General features: G+C 50.0%; 1 long non-coding RNA gene across 1 annotated transcript; it reads right to left on the reverse strand.

The window, feature by feature from the left end:
• Positions 1 to 3,354: 3,354 nt before the first annotated feature.
• LOC132533122 (uncharacterized) lies at positions 3,355 to 8,412 on the reverse strand. The gene is made up of 3 exons (XR_009545004.1): positions 8,091 to 8,412; positions 6,307 to 6,373; positions 3,355 to 3,505 (listed from the first exon to the last, which is right to left on the reverse strand). It is a non-coding gene; the product is annotated as an uncharacterized LOC132533122 (long non-coding RNA).
• Positions 8,413 to 8,873: the final 461 nt, after the last annotated feature.

An 8,873-nucleotide genomic window follows, 5' to 3' on the forward strand; every position in this document is an offset into this window, starting at 1 on the left:
CTGGCTACGGAAGAAGGCCAAACGCTAGAAGAAGAAGTGCCTGCACTATAAATCCATCCCTCTCAGCGACCATTTATTCCTTTTTAGTTTTTTTCCTAATATGTATTAAGAAAGATATTGAGACGGGGAGGGAGATAGAGATAGAGAGACAGAGAGACACCTGCAGCCCTGCTTCACCCCTGGTGCCCGCCCACCCATACCCAGCCTGCGTCAGTCCTGGAGGTCGGGTCCCCATGGAAACAGGAGCTGATGACATCAGGAAAAGCCAGTGATTGGTGTGGAGATTAGAAACTGTTACTTCTTAAGAGACTGTTACACTGAAACCAACTGTTACATGTTAGAGACTTTTACATTGAAAGCAACAGTTCCTTGTTAACGCCATTAAAGCCTTAAACTGAAACCAACAGCTCTTGTTCTGTGTACTATAAAAAGCCGAGAGCAACAATGTTGCGGGGTCGTCTGCACAGACTCTCCCCTTGTGTGGAAGGGTGTCCGTGGCCCAAGCTTAAGCTTGCTAATAAAGGCTCTTGCTATTGCATGTGATGCTGGTCTTCCTTGTGTGAGGTCGGGACTCGAACTTCTGGGCACAACAGTTGGTACAAATCCTGGTGACATGCGAACAGATGGTGGTTTGTGTGATGGGAAGGTGGCTCTGCCCTCAGCCCGGGAGGACCAGGCCCGCATTGGCAAATTCTGATTGTTGTTATTGCTGTTGTTGCTGGATAGAAATCGAGAGAGGAGAGGAAGACAGAGAGGGGGAGAGAAACACAGACACCGCAGACCTGCCTCACTGCTTATGAAACACCCCCTGAAGATGAGGAGCCCGGGGCTCATTTAGTAGGTTTCTAAATCAGTCAAGCTGTTGAGGGACAGGAGGTAATGGAAATGATGACAGGTGTGGCTTTTGAGAAGGTCGATGCGGGGCTTGGATTTTAAAAGGTAGACCTGTGGGCTCCTCGTTCTCTTTTCTGTTAAGACCATGATGTAAATAGTAACTTCATCTCTCTCTCATGTTCTAGCATGTAAATGTTCTCAATTTTCCCAAATAAAATAATTTAAATTCCTGACCAAAAGAAAAGAAAAACAGAGACTAGAGCACTGATAGCTCAGACTAATGCTGGCGACCTGGGGATTGACCCTGAAGCCTTCAAACCTCCAGCACAAAATCCTTTTGCATAACCATTATGGTATGTGCCAGAATGATGCTCTGGCTCACCCCCACACCACATCACTCCCCCTAGTAAATAAATTTATCTTACAAAAAAAAAAAAAGACAGAAAGAAAGACAATTTCCATGCCCTTTTGCTAGTCCGTTCTTTATTTAACAGAGAACTGCTCAGCTCTATCTTATGGTGGTGCTGGGGTTTGAACCTGGGACTTTGGAGTCCCAGGCATGCGAGTATCTTTGCATAAACTTTTTTTTTTTTTGCCTCCAGAGTTATTTCTGGGGCTCGGTGCCTGCCTTTGCATAAACTTTAAACTATCTACCTTCATCATTATCCACTTTTCTCTCAATGGTTCTTTCTCACATTCATCCTCTCCCTCTCTTTCTCTCCAATCCATTTTGAGAAGAGCAGAACAGAGCTCAGCTCTGGCTTACACTACAAATGATGGGTGGTACTGACAACTGTTTGCTGATGTAGTGCTAGTGCCATGGCCTGAGTACTGTGTCACCTTCTAGCTGCCCTAGGGTGCCCCTTGTGCATCAAGGGTGTAAGTAATGTTTGCTAACTGTGTGTTCAGATGCACTGTGGAGGAATTCTGCACCCCGTGTTGTCCAAAAATGCTTAGAAACAACAGCCTGAACTGTGCTGTCTTGCTGCCTTCTTGGGGACACGCAGAATCCATGGGAGGACAGAAATTCCACCGTCTTTTAGTTGCAAAGCTGGAGAGACCAACCATAGAATGATTGCCAGGCACTGAAACTCTTCCCAGCACCCTTCTGTCATTCAGCAGAAGCGAGCTGCATTCCCCAGGGCCAGCTCTCCGACTCCTCCCAGCCCTCAAAATGGCCAGGGGCTGGAGACACTGCCAGCTTGTCCTTTCTGGACCCTCATTGGCCAGGGCTGTGCTCCTGGTGGGTGACTGACAAGCATTATTCAGGACCGCCCACAATGCCCTCCCCACCAACTCATTGGACAGCGTCTGTAAGGACCCTCCCCAAGGGTCTTCCGCTGGACCCTGACCTGAGGACTTCCAGGGATAGCCCCCCCACACACTGGGCAGTGTCTCTAAGGTCCACCCTCGAAGCCCTTTTGCTGGACTCTGATTGACCTGTTTCTCTAAACTTGCTCTCCAGAGCACCTATTTGGGCTCTCATTGATGGACTGTTTGCTGAAGCCCGCTCTCTGGACAGTGCCTGCACTCTGATAGGTCAGGCTTCTTCGGGCACGCCCAGAAACCCTGCCAGCACTCTCCTTTACCAGTGTCTCCAGGGTACTGGCTCAGAGCCTCAGTCCTGCTCTTGTGCTGCCCTCTTGTGGACACTCCGCAGAATACAGCTGAGCCCGGGAATTCACAAGCTCCCAATGGAGTCTTCCCAGGCAAAGAGAGAAACCCCACCCACTTGGAAAGCCAAATGGGGGAGTCCCCACACCCGAGAGGAAAGAACAGATGTCTAGGGGAGTCTATGTGCAAGTCAAACCTTGACATCCACGGGCACAAATCCTGAGCTCTCATTCCACATGATCTCTACACACAACTATGGGCTTTGCTGCTGCCTTGTGGACACACAGCAGAATGCAGCTGAGCGCCCCCTGCCATTCCCAATGACAGAAAGCTTGGGAATGGGAAGAGCCAAGTTGGGGAACGCCTTGGGGAAAGAACAGCACTTTCCTGAGTCCAATGTGCCCTTCATACATGCAAAACCACATGTGCAGAGTGAACTTGCTTTGGCATAGCACAACCCAGGTTCAAGCCCACTCCCTAAAACACTGAGTCAGGCTTTTGTGCTGGGGGATTCCTCTCGCATCTCTTCATTGGCATGTGTGCACATGGGTATAATCTAATGTTTTTATTTATATATTATTGGACAGAGACGGCGAGAAATGAGAGAAGACGGGAGGACAGAGACACCGGCAGCCCTGCTCCTCCAACACTCCTGAAGCTTTCCCCCTGTAGGTGGGGAACAGGGTCTGGAACCTGACACCTTGTGCACTTCAATGTGTACACTTCACCAATGTGCCACCACCTGGTCCCTCATGGGTGTAATCTACTGGAAAATATTCAGTTGTAAGTTGTCGGGGTCTCTGGCAGGGTGATCTCCAGGGGAAAGGTAACGGACCGGTTCTTTCTCGCTCGCGACAGGGCACTACACGAAGTAAAGACACCGGGGAGACCTGCAGCGTGCTCAGATCTCGTTTATTAGCAGTTTATTATGCAGCTACAGACAGACTATGACCCACATAGTCAACGACTGCCACCTCTCCAGATTCAAAGGAGGTCTCGAAACTTTACATCAGGCTCAACCTGACGCTGTTGACTGGCTACGGAAGAAGGGCAAATGCTAGAAGAAGAAGAAGCAGGTGGACATGAGTTAAATAGAAAACCAAACAAAGGGAATTACTGAAATATGTCAGAAATTACAGGTTTCTTAAAGGTCAGCTTACCCCTTATGGTAGGGGGCTGGTATGACAGGAATTGATGAGATACAAGACAGTTATTCTCCATGACACAAGCAACTTAATTATCCAAAGGTATTTGAGAGAAGCATAGGGGTTAAACCCGTAGGGTGAGACAGAGAGAAGATGGATATCAAAAGGCCACATAGTTTGGAATTTCTCTTGTCTGGGGTCTGAGGTGTATGATGGAGTGTGTGATAAGGTGTGTTCCGTGATCAGAAGGTAAGGTGACTTTGAGTAAGTGAATCTTAAAGTAGGCGGCCATGTGGCCTGCAGTTTATGGGGAGAAGTATTGGGGTTTCTGTGGGCCTGAGAGTCAAGAAGGAAAGAACTAAGTCTGAGTTTTTCCCTTTTTGCTCACCTCTGTTAAGAGAGACTAACCAAGAGGGTATCTTCTCAGACCTCCATCCAAGGATGGGGGAGTTCTCCCTAAGCTCTATCAGGCTTACACATAGTCCCAACAGTAAATCATTGGATTCTCAAGCATGAGGTCCCGAGTTCAATCCCCTGCAGCACATGTGCCAGTGATGTCTGGTTCTTTCTCTCTCCTCCTATCTTTCTCATTAATAAATAAATAAAATCTTTAAAAAAAAAAAAAAAGTGCTTAGCCCCAGAGCTTCCCCGTAGTGGAGGGTCAGCACTCTGCTCTGATAAGAAGTCAGGAGGCTCCTCACCTACTTCCTACTACACTCCCCTCACTCACTCCAAAGCTAACCATATCAAAGCAAGGATTGCAAAAGCTGAATAAGGGCAAGAGACTGGCATACTTTAATGACGACTCTTTAGTCACTATCAGACCACCCCATCATCTGGGGCCCTAGTCGGGGAGTCCTGAGATTCCCAAACAGACGTGATGGGCCTAGACCTTGGATAAATCCCTCTCCCCAATATTACTGGTTATCTCCACCAGGAATAACACAATGGACCCCTTTATGGGCCCCCATAGGACCTTGCCCTCAATGTGGATCAACAACAGTATAGAAGGGAAGCTGGACAACACACTCTATCTACCACCCAAGAAAGATGGGTCCTGAAATTGGGGCAGCTTGGAACGTTCCTACTCATGACCACAGAACGTGAGCTCAGATCTACAGGGATGCAGAGGTCACATAGGCTCCTAAGCTGAATATGGCCCCCAGATCACATCAAATCGATGGGGTTTTACAGTCTACAATATTTATGCACCTTTCCCATATTTGGGAGCTACTCTCTACCCTGATCCAGCTTTCTGGTCCTTTTTCCAGCCATGACATCATCCCCCCCAGAAAATAACTTAGATCCACCTGCATATCAGAGGTCAGACTCAGGAAAAAACTAGTATAGTCATGGGCCCCTTGGAATATACCTAAAATAGACCTACTAGCTATCTTCAAAACAGAAATATCTTCATCTGTACTATTCCAGCCTTTAGGTTCATGATTAGTCAAAATTTTGTTTGGCTTTATATGTTAACTCTTTTTTCACCCACCAGGTTCCAGATGCTAACATGATGCCAACCTGACTTCCCTGGACAGACAACCCCACCAGTGTGTCCTGGAGCCCTGCTTCCCCAAAGCCCTACCCCACTAGGGAAAGAGAGAGGCAAGCTGGGAATATAGATCGACCTGTTAGCGCCCATGTTCAGTGGGGAAGCAATTACAGAAGCCAGACCTTCCACCTTCTGCATCCTATAATGACCCTGGGCCCATATTCCCAGAGGGATAAAGAATAGGAAAGCTACCAGGGGAGGGGATGGAATACTAAGTTCTGGTGAGGGAAACTGTGTGGAGTTGTACCCCTCTTATCCTATGGTTTTGTCAGTGTTTCCTTTTTATAAATAAAAATAATAATAAAAAGAAGTCAGGAGGCTGTGTTCATAGACTTCCAGGTAGCAAAGGCAGAGCAGGCCGGGTCCTGGGGGTGATTCACACCAGTCTCTCTCTCCACCCTGACCCAGGGGCACCCAGAGCCCAGAAGTGCTCTCCAACTACCAGGAATCTTTAGGTGTGTCGGAGCTAGGAGTGAGCCCACCAGCAGACACCAGATGGGAGCCTGGCCCCCCACCTGCACCCCACCCCCACCCCACTCTGCCTCCCCAGACCCCAACACGCTCTTGAAACCCCCTTATGCTCTTTAGAACCTCTGACAACGCCAAAGAGCTTTGATGGGGGCCACACCTACAATGACTCTGCTGGAAATTAAAGTTGGAGACTAAAGGCATTTTAACACAACTCTACAATAAACCATTAACTAGGACCTGCTTCTATGAAAAGAAATTATTTAATTTATTTTTTAATATTTTATTTATTTATTACCTCCAGGGTTATTGCTGGGGCTCAGTTCCTGCACTACAAATCCACTGCTCCTGGAGACCATTTTTTCCCTTTTGTTGCCCTTGTTGTTTATCGTTGTTGTTATTGCTGTCCTTGTTGTTGGATAGGACAGCAAGAAGGGGAAGACAGAGAAGGGGAGAAAACGACAGACACCTGCTGACCCATTTCACTGCTTGCAAGTGGGGAGTCGGTCCTTGTGCTTTGCACCATGTGCACTTAATCCGCTGAGCTACCCGGCCTCCAAAGTAAATATTTTACAAACACACAACTCACACATAACCACCCCTACTGCAAAATACTCTGAAGCATGACCTAGTTTGCTGTTTGCAGATCTCTTACTGCCAAGCCTAATGGAAGACAGCAAAGTCTCCTACCTTTTTCAGCACTGACTCCGTGGCTGTATCTTGTCCTGTAGCCTCCAGAAACTCAGCTGTGCTCTCCCTATGAAGATAGGACAGACAACATTCAAGGGTCTCCAAGGCACACCCTGAGAACTTCTGCCAATCTCATGCCACACCCGTGAGCAGAGTTCCGGTGTCTTGGGGCCATGAAGGCAGGTTCCCTTGAGGTGAGTTCCCACAGGGAAAGCTGCCTTCAGAGAAAGACATGGTGATCTAAAACTGATCAGCTTGCAGCATTTTTTTCTTAATATATATATATACATATATATATATACATACATATACATATTGCCTCCAGGGTTATCACTTGGGCTCTGTGCCTGCACTACTAATCCACTGCTCCTGGAGGCTGTTTTTCCCCTTTTTATTGTCATTATCATTGCTGTTATTGCTGTCATCGTCGTCGTTGTTGTTGGACAGGACAGAGAGAAATGGAGAGAAGAGGGGAAGACAGAGAGGGGGAGAGACCTGCTTCACTACTTGTAAAGTGACTCCCCTGCAGGTGGGGAGCCAGGGCTCAAACCCGGATCCCTGTGCCAGTCTGTGCACTTTGCGCCATGTGCACTACCACCCGGCCCCTGCAGGAATTGTTTTTGAAAGAAACAGAACATATTCAAACTAAAGTTGCCTATGAAAGGCCGCCAGGCAGAGATTCACAGTTCCGTCCTCCTTATTCGAGCTGGTAGTTAAGACCTGTTACTAGCTTTGGTTTAGCAAGAAAAGCACAGAAACCCACCAGAAGTCTCCTCCCTGTTCGCATCTCTGCGGACAGCATCCTATTGGACAAAGAATCCCCCATCCCCAGGGCCAAGTGGTGGCGCACCTGGTTGAGAGCACATGTTACAGTGCTCAAAGACCCGGGTTCAAGCCCCCAGTCCCCACCTTCAGGGGAAAAGCTTTGCAAGTGGTGAAGCAGGGCTGCAGGTGTCTCTGTCTCTTTCCCTCTCTGTCTACTTCTGGCTATCTCTATCCAATAAGTAAATAAAGAAAATTTTAAAAAATTAAATAGAATTCGCCGCCACCACCCACACAGGACCAGGTCTGGATGTCTTTATGCTCAGGTAAACCGATAGCAAAGTAACCTAAGAGCACCAGGCCTAATGGTATCCAGAGTTTCCCCCCGAGGCAGGAGAGCAGCATGATGCGTACAGTCATCGGCCAGGGCCGAGCAGGGCTCCAAGGAAAGGAAAACAGAGGTCTTCCTGACAACTGACAGAAAGTGAGTTCGGGGGGTCGGGCGGTGGCGCCGAGTTAAGCGCACATGGCACAAAGCGCAAGAAACCGCGTAAGGATCTTGGTTCGAGCCCCCGGCTCTCCACCTGCAGGGGAGTCGCTTCACAGGTGCTGAAGCAGGACTGCAGGTGTCTGTCTTTCTTTCTTTTTTTTTTTTTTTTTCGGTGTCTGTCTTTCTCTCCCCCTCTCTGTCTTCCCCTCCTCTCTCCATTTCTGTCCTATCCAACAACAGTGACAGCAATGACAACAAGGGCAACAAGATGAGAAAAAATGGCCTCCAGGAGCAGTGGATTCATAGTGCAGGCACCGAGCCCCAGCAATAACCCTAGAGGCAAAAAAAAAAAAAAAAAAAAGTTCCTTCTTCTATGTCCCATTTTCAAACATCCCGGCCAACCAGAGCATGAGTCAACAAGCACTCGGCTTGGTCGGGAATGTCTGCCCCCCCAGAATGACCTCCTGGACCCAGGACCCCATGGCCGCATCGCCTCCTTCGCCCCCAGCCCAGCCCGTGGGGTTTCGGGGACCTGCGGACAGGTGAAGAGGTGACCTGGGGATGCCGGTGCCGGGGTCACGTGGCCTGGGCGGGCCCGTCGCCCTCGTCGCCCTACGATGACGTCACAGACGCCCTCGTGTCACTGCCACCGGAAGCGTGTCACCGCAGGAAGCGAGCAGCCGGGCTGGCAGGACGGGCACGCCTCCGAGCCCAGTGGCGGAAACGCACTCCCGGACACTGCTTCTCGCCTTGCTGAACGCCACGCTGAGCGGCCCCTTCCTCGGGGACTGGCCGAGCGCCGGGACCAAGACCTTCCTATGCCGGCCCACCCCCGTCTGCGCGTGCGCCTTGTTGCCGCGGGCCCAGAAAGGGGCCGAGGAGATGGGAGAAGTCTTCTGTGTCCACGGGCTGCCCCGACAAAACGCTTCTGGTCCGGTCCTAGGTCTGAGCGCCCTCCATCCTGTGGGCTGCACAGACCGAGGCCCCGGAGCCGCGGCCACCCTGGGCAGGGGGTGGGAACACAGGACCTGTGGGGGTTTGCAGGGGTGAGCATGGCAGGGGGCGTGTAGAGGGGGGACGTGGCCGGGGTGGGGGGCACCAACTGGAGGCTGACCTGCATCTGCACCGAGAGGGTCTGCTGCTCAGCCTGTGCCTCGTGGTAACCCCGCCGGGTGACAGTCACTGCACGCTGGCATCCATCATCACTCTGGTCAGCTACTTCTAAGGTGTCTAGCAACCCCATGGCGGGCTAAAGTTACTGGGTGACGTCAGAACCCCAAGTGTCCTGTTGTGAGGGGATCCGTGTGCTTATGTG

Source organism: Erinaceus europaeus, chromosome 15, assembly GCF_950295315.1.
Source record: "Erinaceus europaeus chromosome 15, mEriEur2.1, whole genome shotgun sequence".
Lineage (NCBI taxonomy): Eukaryota > Metazoa > Chordata > Mammalia > Eulipotyphla > Erinaceidae > Erinaceus > Erinaceus europaeus.